The sequence below is a fragment of the Apium graveolens genome, chromosome 7 (assembly GCF_009905375.1).
Source record: "Apium graveolens cultivar Ventura chromosome 7, ASM990537v1, whole genome shotgun sequence".
Classification (NCBI taxonomy): Eukaryota; Viridiplantae; Streptophyta; class Magnoliopsida; order Apiales; family Apiaceae; genus Apium; species Apium graveolens.
The window spans coordinates 89,485,259-89,501,395 of NC_133653.1; positions in this window are offsets into that span (position 1 = coordinate 89,485,259).

The following is a 16,137-nucleotide window of genomic DNA, read 5'->3' on the forward strand; positions in this document are numbered from 1 at the left end:
CAAGGCAAGTGGGAGACTGATTAAGTGGGCAATAGAGTTGGGAGAGTTCGATCTCAAGTATAAGCCACGTACGGCCATAAAAGCCCAGGCACTAGCTGACTTCCTGGTGGAATGTACCATACCCAACCAAGAAGTCGGGGGGCAGGAAGATACCATACCTCAAGACAAGGGAGTCAACAATGGGGACAAGGAGAAAGAATATTGGGTTCTCTATTTTGATGGAGCATCAAAAACAAATTCCAGTGGAGCAGGGTTGGTTTTGCAAAGCCCTGATGGATTCTTAATTGAGTATGCCATGAAGCTAGACTTCCCAACAACAAATAATGAGGCAGAGTATGAAGCCCTGATTGCTGGCCTTGGTCTAGCTGGGACACTTAGAGTCAAAAACTTAAAGGTCCGTGGAGACTCGAAGCTGATCATATCCCAGGTAAAGGGAGAATTTGAGGCAAGGGATGATACGATGGCTAAGTATGTTCGCCTAGTAAGGGCTGTGATGACCCAATTTAATGAATGCCATGTTGAACACATTCCAAGGGAAGAAAATGCTAAAGCAGATGCGCTATCAAAGTTTGCTTCATCTGAGATTGAAGAAAGTTCAGGAAGTGTGTACTTCCGTGTTTTGAAGACACGAAGCATAGATGTTAAGCTTGTGGCTCCCGTAGGCTTGGGGACGTCATGGATTGATCCCATCAAGGCTCACATTCAGACCGGTTGGTTGCCAAGCGATGCAATTGAGGCACGGAAGTTAACTGTTCGAGCACTAAGGTACTCTTTGATAGATGGGATTCTATATAAAAGATCTTTCGTGGTTCCTTACCTGAGGTGTCTCAGGCCCGATGAGGCACGCTTGGCTCTTGAAGAAGTGCATGAAGGTATTTGTGGACAACACCTGGGGGGCAGGGCCTTGGCTCATAAAATAACCCGTTTAGGCTTCTATTGGCCAGAAATGATGGCTGATGCCAAAAAATATGTGAAGAAGTGTGATCGCTGTCAGAAGCATGCACCAGTTGTTAGACAACCCCCCGAGATGCTGACCTCTATCAACTCGCCTATTCCCTTTGCCATGTGGGGGATGGATATTCTAGGGCCTTTTCCTATGGCCACGGCACAAAGGAAATTTCTGATTGTAGCCATTGATTATTTCACCAAGTGGATCGAAGCCAAACCCTTGGCCAAAATCACAACTAAGCAGGTTGCACAATTCCTGTGGGAAAACATTATGTGCCGATATGGAATTCCCCGTATCCTCGTCACTGACAATGGAACACAATTCAACAATGAGGAATTCAAGAAGTATTGTGAAGAAAATGAAATTGAGTTACGATTCACCTCTGTGGCTCACCCGCAAGCCAATGGGCAAGCAGAGGTAGCAAATCGGATAATCCTGGATGGACTAAAAAAGAGGATCGAGAAGTCAAGAAATAATTTGGTGGATGAGATACTTCCAATATTATGGGCCTATAGGACTACCTGTAGAGTCACGACAGGAGCAACTCCTTTCATGTTGGCATATGGGGCAGAAGCAGTAGTTCCCGTGGAGATATCGCATTCCTCTCCAAGGATTCAGACTTTCAATGCTGTAGAAAATGAGGAAGGGCAGAGGTTAGCCCTGGATCTAATTGATGAAGTGCGAGATGAGGCACATGCAAAGATAGTAGAATATCAGAAAAAGGCTTCATTCTATTACAACCTAAGGGTTAAAGAGAGATTTTTTAAACAAGGAGATCTAGTCTTGAGAAAAATAGAGGCTTCTGGTGTTGGACAGAAAGGAAAGCTTGCCCCGAATTGGGAAGGGCCGTACAGAGTCAAAATCTGCATCTGAGTAACCTATTAGCTTAAAATCTAATTCCCTAGGATACCACAATCCTAGATCAGTTGTACCCTTGAGGTACTTGAAAATTCTTTTCACAGCTATTAGATGAGGTTCTCTTGGATCAGCCTGAAATCTTGCACAAAGACAGTTAGCATACATGATATCAGGTCTACTTGCAGTTAAATAGAGTAAAGAGCCAATCATACCTCTGTAGTTAGTAATATCTATTGATGCTCCAGTATCTTTATCTAACTTGGTGGCAGTGGCCATGGGAGTTGATACAGTAGAACTGTCTTGTATTCCAAACTTCTTGAGTAAATTTCTGGTGTACTTCAATTGATTTATGAAAGTACCTTCTTCAGTTTGCTTGACTTGAAGTCCCAGAAAATAGCTAAGTTCTCCCATCATATTCATTTGATATATTTACTGTATTAACTTGGAAAATCTTTCACAAAGTTTTATATTTGTAGAGCCAAAGATGATATCATCAACATATATCTGTACCAAAAGTGAGTCCTTTCCATGGTTGAGGTAGAATAAAGTATTGTTAATTGTGCCTCTGTGAAATCCACTTTCCAGAAGGAATTGAGTCAGAGTCGCATACCATGCTCTAGGAGCTTGCTTAAGGCCATAAAGTGTTTTGTCAAGCCTGTAGACATGATTTGGAAATTTTGGATCTACAAAGCCTGGAGGTTGTTCAACATATACCTCTTCTTCCAATTCTCTATTGAGAAAAGCACTTTTCACATCCATTTGAAAGACTTTGAACTTCTTGTGAGCAGCATAAGCCAAAAAGATTCTTATGGCTTCCAATCTAGCAACTGGAGCAAATGTTTCATAATAGTCAATACCCTCCTATTGAGAGTAACTTTAGCAACCAGCCTTGCTTTATTCCTTGTTATTATGCCATCACTGTCAGTTTTGTTTCTGAACACCCATTTTGTACCAACAATTGATCTGTCCGTTGGTCTTGGCACTAGGGTCCAAACTTTATTTCTTTCAAATTCATTTAACTCTTCCTGCATTGCTTGCACCCAATCAACATCTTGAAGAGCTTCTTCCACTTTCTTTGGTTCAGTCTGAGATAGAAAGGAATGATAGAGACATTCATTTGATGTTGTTGTTCTAGTTCTGACACATGCTTCAGGATCTCCAATTATTAAGTCAGTTGTGTGTGATTTAGTCCACTTCCTTGTAGATGGAAGTTGATCTCTAGAACTGGATCCTACCCCATGATCCATGTTGTCTCCATCAGCATTTTCTGATGATCCCCCTGAAGTTATGCTCTCTGAGATTCCAGAATTTGAGTTGTATCCTTCAGGAATTGAAGAATTAGAGTTTCCAGAATTGTCAGAATTTGGCTCATCAGAACTTGATGAATCAGAACTTGAGAGCCAGTGACTGATATGATGCTCTTTGAGAATCTTGAGATGTAGTATGATCATTAGCTTGCTCCCCCTGAACAGGTGCATTTTCCCTTGGAGCAGTTACCACAGTTTCAATGACATCAGAATTTAACCCGTCAGAACTTACAAGATCAGGATTTAGGTCATCAGAATTTATAGAATCATAATTTACATCTTCATTTTCAAATCTCAGCTGATCATGATCATTGAAATGTTCAAGTCCAGTAAACTTTTTATCATCAAAAGATACATAGATAGATTCCATGATAACCTTTGTTCTTAAATTGTAGACTCTGAAGGCTTTTGTGGAAAGTGGATATCCAACAAAAATTCCTTCATCAGCTTTTAGATCAAATTTTGACAGCTGTTCAGGATGAGTCTTAAGAACAAAACACTTGCATCCAAATACGTGAAAGTATTTCAGATTTGGCTTCTTTTTCTTTACCATCTCATATGGTGTTTTTCCATGCTTGTTTATGAGTGTAGCATTCTATGTAAAATAAGCAGTCTGCACAGCTTCAGCCCAAAAATAGGTTAGTAGCTTTGCTTCATCAAGCATAGTTCGTGCAGCTTCAATAAGAGTCATGTTCTTTCTTTCTACAACTCCATTATGCTGTGGAGTTCCAGGTACAGAAAATTCCTGCTTTATTCCATGCTCTTTGCAGTACTCTTCCATGATTGAATTCTTGAACTTAGTGTCATTATCACTTCTTATAATTTTAACAGAATCTTTAACTAACTTATCCAACTGTCTGACATGATCAGTTAGAGTAAATGCAGTTTCATTCTTCTTGTGCAAGAAATACACCCAAGTGTATCTTGTGAACTTATCCACCATAACCATAACATATTTCTTCTTTGCAATAGACATGACATTGACTGGACCAAATAGATCAACATGCAATAAGTGATAAGGCTCAAGAATTGAGGATTCAATTTTGCTCTTGAATGAAGATTTTCTTTGTTTTGCCTTTTGACATGAGTCACAAAGGCCATCAGGAGCAAATATTGATTTTGGCAGTCATCTCACAAGATCTTTCTTTACTAGCTCATTTATGTTGTTGAAATTTAAATGAGAGAGTCTCTTGTGCCAAATCCAGCTTTCTCCAATTGATGCTCTTCTTAACAGACAGATTGCAGAACTATCAGAATTTGTTGAAAGTCTGTGTGGCGCCCTCCAAACCCAGGTCAGAAGTTTGGGGTCCACAACACATACACAATATATAAACCTGTATAAAAAAATATTATTTACAATAACCCTGTTTCACATAACCACGGATCGCAACAGGTTAAAGTATAAAAACAAGCCACAATCTTAACCTTTATTACAACGTACCAAATCCCAACTAATTTAACGTACAACTGATAATAAAATCATTCTTACAATCTGACTATCTCTCTACCGCATGAAGCTTCTGCTAGCTCGATCCAACTCAACTGGAACCTTAGCTCGCACTTTGGACTGAGGAACTTCACTATCATCCATATTCTTTTCAACTGTAAAATATATAAAAGAATCGCAAGGGTGAGCTAACTAGCTCAGCAAGTCTTAATAGGGATAACTGAGATTAAGCAATAATCAAATGAAATGATTCAGAGGAATCAAGTTTCTTTTTAACTAATCATTAGAATGGGATATTCATTTTAGATTTAAAAAAAAACCAAGGTTAGGCTGCTGATCAGTCACGCACTAACCCCGAGCAAAGCACACAACACTGCTCTAATTACTGGATCCAAGGCACACATTGGCCTATAATTGACCACGAATCTGGTCCACATTTAGAAAACTATCCAATCCTAAAACAATTCAGTGTAATAAACAATATAATTCAATAAGCAAAATAATAATCAACATTGATAAAGCACTTGTACAAAAGCGTAATGCAGTTCATGAGTATCACAAGGTATATCAAGGTATGTATAAGAAACAGTTTTCAGTTTGTAAAAACATCAGGTATTAGATCAGTGATGATTTTTCAAGGTATAGTTCTTTGATGTTATAAGGAATGGTTGAGGTATAAAAGTTTCTGTGTTTTCAAGCAATTTTCTTCCAGTGTTTGGTGTTTGGTAGTTAAACATTTGGGGAGTAGTATCATATTTGTATGGTTTGGTGTCTGAGGATCATCAAAGGACGGTTTACAGAGAATAAGGCTTATGGCTCAAGATCAAGAAAATCAGGGTTCAAGGTTAAATAGTTTAAAACACTTACAATATAAAACAGGAGTTATTTTGAATAATAGCGACATGTAATGAAACATTTCGACAACATTGGTAAGATATCTTGAAGAAAAGTTCAGAAATACTTACCTTACAGGGCTTTATAACTATTACTGAACAACTCTGAGTCGACTCTGTCGCTAAGGCTTTAACGTCCAACCACTAGATCCCATTGGATTCGACTTCGACACTCAGGTCTTTCTGTTGAAACTCTACTGAGCTCGTCGATTGACTACTAGGTCATTTTTAGTCCAACGTTCACTTTCGGTTTTCCCGACTAGAACCTACAGGGTCAAAATACCCTATATTAGATGTCCAGGTATGCTTGACATATCCTCGATACCAATTCTACCCAACAATATTCAAACCCGACTCGTAATTATGAATATTATAACAACACATGCAACAAATAGGGTTCACAATCTCGAAGATCGGTTCGGTGTTCGTTTTCGGAAAAAAAAAATATATATATACTCTTTATTTTACGAAATCAGGGTTATCGATTTGGAAAAATATTTCATTACATCGTACAACCAAGTTTCGTATATAAAAAGTACACATATACATATAGTCACTCGACGTCCCGATAATCATTGGATACGTTCCTGTATTTACATAATTCAGTTTCCTGGAAATCGAGCAGCGTCTCCGTTGTTTATCGGACTACCCGTCGAAACATCAGTCGACATCAATTCAATAACAACAATCCAATTCACAATAACCACAATCCCAGTCACCAGTTCAACCCAACAATCAATCCAATCACAATTCGTCAACTAAATTACGTACTCGACTTCAATGTAAAATCAAATTCTCATTTCAAAGATAATTTCACGAATTAATTTATTTATTTTAAAATATTAGGACTCAGATAAACATCATCATCGTCCACCGTCAGCTCACTAATGTTCATTGCTGATGGCAGCAAAACCCAGAGGTGCCCAATTCGGGTTTCTGATCTCAGGTTTCACCGATAAAATTCGAAATAATCGAAATCCATAATTCGCATAATCAAATAAGGTCATACGAATATTACTACAATTAATAAATTAAATTCATAAAATGGCAACTTCGAGTAACAGCGAATCAAACACAACCACTAACGTAACAGCAACTCAACTGGACACACGCACGCCGGCCACCTCGCCGGAGAAACCACGGCGGCGGCCGGAGATAAAGAAAAAGAACAGCAGAAACGCATAATAGTAGTGACCAACGGAACCTCACACCTACGAATCACATATACATATACTCACAAATACATATACACAACAAAATCACCGAGACAGCCGCCAAGCCAAAATCGGCGGTGATAGGGATAAATAAATTATGTTTGTATAATTAAATACTGCATTAATTGTACAAACTGTGGGCTGCCAGGCCCAATAAAAAGATATATGATACTCAGACCAGAAAGGTTAAGCCTGATGGACCAGATCAGGCCTGATGGAATAAAAAAGGCCCAAAAGCCCTGATTATTAATTAATTTCGTAATTAATTAATAAGGGACAAATCAGATGTTGAAAAGAGTCCCGATAAGGATATGAATCCTTGGAGATTAGCCTCAAGGGGACCTAAAAGGATAAGGAATCAGTTTCCTACTATCTAGGACTCCAAAGTCCATTCTAATTATGAGACTTGCCCACCAAGTCTCCTATACCAAGTCCAATTCAAGGACTCCTAACATCTATATAAGGGGTCTCACCCCCACCAATCAGAACTACGTTTTTTGGCTTGATTCTCTAATTCACAGAGATACGTAGGCATCTCGTAAAGGCAGATTGAGTCACGAAACACGAGAGCAGCCATTAAAGGCCTTGAGCTCCCGAATCTTAGTATTAAATACAGCAAGTAATAACCTTGGTTTTTTATCCATAACATTTGGCGCCGTCTGTGGGAAACACAACAACAACCATGGCGAGAACACGGAGAACAATTGGAGCTCTAGAGGAAGGAACACCATTAGAGGCAACCCAGGTGATTTCATCAACCGTGGAGGTTCCTCCCCATTCAACTTATGCATCTACTCAGGGGGAAGCCCAGACAGGGGCAACTCATCCTCAGCCACAAGGGACAACTCCCCCGACTATTCAAGGTACGAATCCTCAAGTTCAACAAATACATATACCTGTGAATTCTCGACCCGTCGGGTATGAATATTCAACTATTGTTACTACTAACCCCCCTTATGGGATGCCCCTTCATCCTGAGGTTGGAGGAAGCGGATATGCTGGGCGAAGCGAAGCACGAGGGCGGTCGCCCCCCTATATACGAGGTTTGGATCCTATCCCTGAGGATCGGGAATTTTCTGGTCCATACACTGAGAGAGACTCCGAATCTTCGGATGATGAAGTGGCCCCGAGAAGGAGGCGTCCTGGAAAAGAGCCAATGGCCGATGGAAGGCAACGCCCCCAAAGCACCCCAGGGGCGAATCCCCAAGAAGTGCAGGAAAAGATCAGGGCTCATGAGGCTGAAATCCAAAGGCTGAGGCGTGACTTGGAGGCTCACCAAGCCACCAGAACCCACATACCTCCTAGGGGGAGAAATCCTCCTCCTATCATAGACCTGGATGGTCCGGTAAGAAGAAGGGCTGCTGTCCCAAGAACTGATCCAAGCAATCTCCTTCCCCTTGGAGATCCTGATGATCCAACTCCACCCTTCACAGAAGAGATAATGAATGCCCATATCTCAAGGAAATTCAAGATGCCCACTATCAAAGCCTATGATGGCACGGGAGACCCCGCTAATCATGTTAGGACATTCTCTAATGCACTGCTGCTGCAACCCGTGAACGATGCTATAAAATGTCGGGCCTTTCCTCAAACCCTGTCGGGTATGGCTCAAAGATGGTACAGTCGCCTACCCCCAAATTCTATAGGATCATTCAGAGAATTAAGTCAGGCTTTTATTAAGCAATTCATCAGTGGAAGAGTCCATGAGAAAAGTTCAGCATCTCTTATGAGTCTTGTGCAGGGAGCTAAGGAATCCTTAAGAGATTACCTGAATCGTTTTACAAAGGAGGCTTTAAAAGTCCCAGACCTTGATGATAAGGTAGCCATGATAGCACTGCAACAAGGAACTAGGGATGAGTTTTTCAAGATGTCTTTGGCCAAACGACCCCCTGAGAGCATGTTGCAGCTCCAAGAGAGGGCAGGGAAGTATATCAAGGTTGAAGAAAGTATGAGGAAGACCGTAGTAAGTAATGAGCCCACTGGAGGCAAGAAACGAAAAACTGATTTGGAGTATATCGCTAAGGATAAATATCCTAGAACCGAACAAAACCCTGATTCAACCCCCAAGAAGGGAGGACCTGGGCAAAAGTTCACTGAATACGCTAAGTTGAATGCTCCCAAAAGTCAGATTTTGATGGAGATTGAGAAAGACAGAGATATTCGCTGGCCTAAGCCCTTGAAGGCTGATCCCGCCAAGCTAGATAAGGGCAAGTATTGCAGGTTTCACAAAGATGTTGGCCATGACACCGATGAGTGTAGGCAATTGAAAGATGAAATTGAGTTTTTGATTCGAAAAGGAAGATTGAACAAGTATACTGGAGATGGAGGGGACAGAAATAATAATGGAAGGAAGAACTTTGAAGATCGTAGGAGGGACCAAGACGATCAGGGGCGAAACCCCCAGCCTAGAGGACCAGTTATAAACACCATTTATGGAGGGCCGAGACCTCGAGGGCCTGTGATAAACACGATCTTTGGAGGTCCAACTGCTGCTGGATTGTCCAAAAATTCCAGAAAGGCATTTACTAGAGAGGTTATGCATATTGTTGGAGAAGCCCCGAAGAGGGCCAGGACAGAAGTAATATTAGCTTTTGATGATTCCGACCTAGAGGGTGTGAAGTTTCCCCATGACGACCCGCTGGTCATAACACCAATAATAGGAAATAGCCCGGTTAAGAGGGTCCTTGTGGATAATGGTGCTTCTGTGGATATCTTGCTCCACGACACCTTTCTAAGGATGGGGTATAACGACTCCCAGTTAACACCAACCGACATGCCGATATATGGATTTGCTGGAGTAGAATGTCCTGTGGAAGGGATAATCAAGTTGCCAACCACCATAGGTACGGAGCCAAGGCAAGCAACGCAGATGCTGGATTTCGTAGTGGTAAAGGCTAGTTCAACTTATAATGCTATCATGGGGAGAACAGGGATACATGCCTTCAAGGCAGTCCCCTCTTCCTACCATTCAGTCATGAAGTTTCCCACCCGAAACGGGATTGGAGAAGAGAGAGGAGATCAAAAAATGGCTAGAAGCTGTTATGTGGCCTCTTTGAGGGCAGATGGAGTCGGGGGGCAGGTTCTTCCTATTGAAGATATGGATGTTCGAGAAAATGATGAGAATAGAGGAAGGCCAGCAGAAGAATTGGTCTCGGTTCCTTTATACCCCGAGAATCCTGAGAGGACGACTTTCATTGGAGCCACATTAGAGGAGCCCCTTAAAGGGAAGTTAGTGAAATTTTTGCAAGAAAATAGTGATGTGTTTGCATGGTCAGCAGCTGATATGCCAGGCATAGACCCGGAGTTAATTACTCACAAGCTAAACGTAGATCCAAGCCGGAAGACAGTGAAACAAAAGAAAAGAAATTTTGCCCCGGAAAGACAAGAGGCTATAAAGCAGGAAGTGGAAAAGCTCTTAGAGGCTGGATTCATTGAGGAGATTCAATTTCCGGAGTGGTTAGCAAACCCTGTAATGGTGAAGAAGGCTAATGGAAAGTGGAGGATGTGTATAGACTTCACCGATCTGAATGATGCATGCCCCAAAGACTGTTTTCCGCTGCCTAGAATTGATACTTTGATTGATGCTACCGCTGGACATGAGATGCTGAGTTTCATGGATGGGTTTAGCGGATACAACCAGATCAAAATGCATAAGGATGACATTCCAAAGGTATCATTTATCACTGACTTTGGTGTTTATTGTTATCTTGTTATGGCGTTTGGTCTCAAGAATGCAGGAGCCACCTATCAAAGGTTGGTGAATAGAATTTTTAAGGATCTTATTGGTAAGACTATGGAAGTCTATGTTGATGACATGTTAGTCAAGAGTCTAGTAAAGACTGATCATATAGCCCATTTAAGGGAAGCTTTTGAGGTCCTGAGGTACCACAAGATTATGTTGAATCCGACGAAGTGTGCTTTCGGAGTAGGATCTGGAAAATTCTTGGGATTGATGGTCTCGAAGAGGGGAATTGAGGCAAATCCCGATAAAATAAAGGCGATCCTGGACATGGAACCCCCCAAAACTGTCAAGGATGTTCAGAAGCTCACAGGAAGGGTTGCTGCGTTAGGACGATTCATCTCCAAGTCAGGAGACAAGTGCTTGTCATTTTTCAAGTCACTGAAGAACATCAAAGACTTTGTATGGAATGAGGAAAATCAGAAGGCATTTGAAGAGTTAAAGAAGTATATGGGCCAGGCCCCGTTGTTGGCCAAGCCAGTTCTGAATGAAGTTTTATTTTTGTACTTGGCTGTTTCAGAGAGCGCCTTGAGCGCCGTGTTGGTTAAGGAGGAACTGAAAGTCCAGAAACCCGTATACTATGTCAGCAAAATTTTGCATGGTGCTGAGTTGAATTATTCAGCCATTGAGAAATTCGCTTTAGCCTTGGTAATGGCTTCAAGAAAGCTGCGTCCTTATTTTCAAGCTCACCAAATTGAAGTGCTAACAAATCAGCCACTGAGAAATATCATTCACAGTCCCAAGGCAAGTGGGAGACTGATTAAGTGGGCAATAGAGTTGGGAGAGTTCGATCTCAAGTATAAGCCACGTACGGCCATAAAAGCCCAGGCACTAGCTGACTTCCTGGTGGAATGTACCATACCCAACCAAGAAGTCGGGGGGCAGGAAGATACCATACCTCAAGACAAGGGAGTCGACAATGGGGACAAGGAGAAAGAATATTGGGTTCTCTATTTTGATGGAGCATCAAAAACAAATTCCAGTGGAGCAGGGTTGGTTTTGCAAAGCCCTGATGGATTCTTAATTGAGTATGCCATGAAGCTAGACTTCCCAACAACAAATAATGAGGCAGAGTATGAAGCCCTGATTGCTGGCCTTGGTCTAGCTGGGACACTTAGAGTCAAAAACTTAAAGGTCCGTGGAGACTCGAAGCTGATCATATCCCAGGTAAAGGGAGAATTTGAGGCAAGGGATGATACGATGGCTAAGTATGTTCGCCTAGTAAGGGCTACGATGACCCAATTTAATGAATGCCATGTTGAACACATTCCAAGGGAAGAAAATGCTAAAGCAGATGCGCTATCAAAGTTTGCTTCATCTGAGATTGAAGAAAGTTCAGGAAGTGTGTACTTCCGTGTTTTGAAGACACGAAGCATAGATGTTAAGCTTGTGGCTCCCGTAGGCTTGGGGACGTCATGGATTGATCCCATCAAGGCTCACATTCAGACCGGTTGGTTGCCAAGCGATGCAATTGAGGCACGAAAGTTAACTGTTCGAGCACTAAGGTACTCTTTGATAGATGGGATTCTATATAAAAGATCTTTCGTGGTTCCTTACCTGAGGTGTCTCAGGCCCGATGAGGCACGCTTGGCTCTTGAAGAAGTGCATGAAGGTATTTGTGGACAACACCTGGGGGGCAGGGCCTTGGCTCATAAAATAACCCGTTTAGGCTTCTATTGGCCAGAAATGATGGCTGATGCCAAAAAATATGTGAAGAAGTGTGATCGCTGTCAGAAGCATGCACCAGTTGTTAGACAACCCCCCGAGATGCTGACCTCTATCAACTCGCCTATTCCCTTTGCCATGTGGGGGATGGATATTCTAGGGCCTTTTCCTATGGCCACGACACAAAGGAAATTTCTGATTGTAGCCATTGATTATTTCACCAAGTGGATCGAAGCCAAACCCTTGGCCAAAATCACAACTAAGCAGGTTGCACAATTCCTGTGGGAAAACATTATGTGCCGATATGGAATTCCCCGTATCCTCGTCACTGACAATGGAACACAATTCAACAATGAGGAATTCAAGAAGTATTGTGAAGAAAATGAAATTGAGTTACGATTCACCTCTGTGGCTCACCCGCAAGCCAATGGGCAAGCAGAGGTAGCAAATCGGATAATCCTGGATGGACTAAAAAAGAGGATCGAGAAGTCAAGAAATAATTGGGTGGATGAGATACTTCCAATATTATGGGCCTATAGGACTACCTGTAGAGTCACGACAGGAGCAACTCCTTTCATGTTGGCATATGGGGCAGAAGCAGTAATTCCCGTGGAGATATCGCATTCCTCTCCAAGGATTCAGACTTTCAATGCTGTAGAAAATGAGGAAGGGCAGAGGTTAGCCCTGGATCTAATTGATGAAGTGCGAGATGAGGCACATGCAAAGATAGTAGAATATCAGAAAAAGGCTTCATTCTATTACAACCTAAGGGTTAAAGAGAGATTTTTTAAACAAGGAGATCTAGTCTTGAGAAAAATAGAGGCTTCTGGTGTTGGACAGAAAGGAAAGCTTGCCCCGAATTGGGAAGGGCCGTACAGAGTCAAGAGCGTTCAGGGTAGAGGAACCTACAAGCTGGAAACTATGGAAGGTTTTGAAGTCCCGAGGACCTGGCACGCACAAAACCTGAAGGTTTACTATGTGTAAGATAGGAGAAGTACGATTCTCACTTGTCATTAACAAGTAGGTTTAAAAGCACCTTGAAGCTTTGCTTGCATAGGATTTTATATTCCAGTAGAATTTACATTATCTAGTTATTGTTGATTAGGGTCGAACCCATGCTATGTAAGGTTTTGGAAAACCAGACTTCATATTAAAGAGTTTGAAATTATTTCTATCTAAGGATGTTTAAGGTTCAAATGCATATTAAGATTGTAAAGATAAAACAGAAAAAGGCAAGAAAAGCAACGTATAAAACATAACCCCGAAGGGTAACAAGTTCTGATATAAATAAAGTTCAAAAAGAAGATATACAAAAAGCTAGGCCTTGGAAGGATGAGATTCCTCAGAACCACTATCCGAAGTCTCTTCGGAAGTTTCAGTCGTTTCTTCGGACGTCTCGGTCGTCCCCTCCGAAGTCCCTGTAGAAGTTCCTTCGGCAGAAGATGATGGCTGTTGAGGCGCTGCTTTGGGAGATTCTTCCACCCTGGCCTTCTTAGCAACAGGCTCGAATTCCTCCTCGGGGGAATCTTCCTCCTCTCCATCCTTGATCATACCAGCAAGCTTTTCAGTAACACCTCCAAGCTCTGGAATCCGCACTGGGCAAGGAAAGGGCAACTGCTCAAGGACCTCAGGAAACTCATCCTGGATGGCCTCCACAGCAGCGTCCCAGCCTTCCTTATAGCTAACAGGATGAAGAAGGGCGTCATGCTCCACCATCAAGTCTTTGAATTCTTGAGTGTCCATCCAGCCATCAAAGGCTTTTTCCTTCTGCGCCTTCAAGATGACATTTTCAGCCCGGGCCGTCTCCAGGTCAGAAGTGGAAGAGGCCAATTGAGCTTCAAGGGCCTCAATTTTTTGATTGGCCTCCTCCAACTTCTTGTTGGCATCTTCCAGGCCAACCTTCCAAGCCTTGGCTTGGTGAATAGCCCCTTGAAAATGGGCGTTAGCCTGCAGGAGAAAACAGCAAAGGTTTAGAAAAGAAAGAAAAGAGAATTGTAAAAAGCATAAGTAAAGTACATACCGTCGCCAGAGCTTGGGCTCCAAACAGCTCATTCCCCTCCAAGTCCTGTTGAAGGACAAAATCTTGATAATCCACCGGGGAAATGGAATGCTTAGACCATTCCTTGGACAGGGCCGTGCTGCCCACAATTGAGTCCTTGCCCCGGATCCCCCAAGCAGGTTGAAAGTAGGCACCTGGCCTCTGCTTGGTGCGCAGAACTTGGCTGGGGCCTTCCTCATCTGGCTCCGTCGCCTGAAGAAGGAACTCCGGGAAGCGGTCACCCAGTCGAGGGTCCTTAAAGATCTTCCCGGCCCTCTTCATCCTGGTTGTCTCCAGGTCCTTCGGCTTGGTAGCCTCCTCAATCTTCTCAGCCACTGCAACAAACAAAGTCAGTTGAAAATCAATGAAATAAAAGTGCAGGAAATAAAGGAGATAAGAAAGGGAACTTACTTTTCTTATTAACGGGCGAAAGGCCACATTCTACCAGGACGGTCTCCCGGATAAGGTCCCAACAATGGGAAGTGCCGTTGTCTTGCGTAAGGAGGTTGAAACCTCTAGCCTCCTCCTCAGACAAAGTTATATCATTCGGGCTCCCGTCTACGGCCAGCCCAAAGGATGATCGAAACAGGGAGCCCCAATCTCCACCTTCCCAAATAACAAACAAAAAATCTTTCTTCCACCCCAAGTTGTTGTCAGGAATGGACTTCCCATTTACGATATGGGGGATAGTGGGGCGCTGGTTGATAGAAACCCAACCCGGACTTTTATCAGGGCTGTTTTTAAACTGAAAAATCTTCCTGAAGACAGCAACAGATGTGGGGACGTTGTGCTTGGCGCATTGCGACAGATAACACAGAATCAACCTCCAGGAATTAGGGGGAAGTTGGCAAGGGCTGATGCCCACATCAGCCAGTAGCAAAGGAATGAATGGATGAAAAGGGAGTCTAATACCTGCCCTCAGAGTATCCCTATAGACGCATAGCGCGTCCTTCTTCCACTGACAGGCCCTGTCGGCCGGACCCGCAAGAACCAGCTTAAAAGGCTCCTTGATTTTGAAGCAGCTGCTCAACTTTTCCAGCTCCTTGGGATCCCGTAAAGCACTGATATGATCGTGCGCGTCCAGATGCGCATCAGACGGATACTCGTCCCCTCGAGTGTTGATCATGTCGATTAAGGAAGTATACCTCGATCGAATAGGAAAATCATTGGACTTTCTAGCCACGTTCATCTTGGCCAAACGAGTCATTCTTTTGTCAGCCATCTGAAAAAAAGTATGAGGCACGTAAATAAGCTATCTTAAAATGGCACACAATGGAAAAATAATGAAAAGCAAAGGGAGGAATCTTACCTGAAGAAGCGCTCCTGAAAAAAGGCTTTGAGCTCCGACTTGCTGTTATTCCTCTGAGAATCTTAGCAGGAAGATGAAGAAGAAAACTAAGAAATGAGAAAGTGAGGAGTAATAGCCTTTCCTCATTCCTTTATATAAGAGGAAAAGGAAGTTGAAGGGACGAAAAGCCCATTGAGGACAAAAGCCCATAAGAAAAAGCCCAGAAAAAAGAATATTCCAGAATATTCCAAGGAATTCTAGAGCATTCTTAACAGGGTGTATTAAGCCCAGATCAATAAAAAGAGGCCCAATAAAAGAGGCCCAATAAGATTTGGAAAAGCCCAATAATAGAGGCTCAGAAAAATTTAATAAGGTCCAACAAAAAAGGCTAGGCCCAAATCCAATTAGGATTTGGAAAATACAATACCATAAATTAAAGCTAAATAAAGAAGGCTAGTGGAAGACCAGGAACCAGGTCGAAATCCAGGTCGTGAATCCTGCCCGAAATCTTTCGAGCAGACACCCGAAAATAGCGGGTAAAAAAGACCAGAATCCAGGTCGAAATCCAGGTCGTGAATCCTGCCCGAAATCTTTCGAGCAGACACCCGAAAATAGCGGGTAAAAAAGACCAGAATCCAGGTCGAAATCCAGGTCGTGAATCCTGCCCGAAATCTTTCGAGCAGACACCCGAAAATAGCGGGTAAAAAAGACCAGAATCCAGGTCGAAATCCAGGTCGTG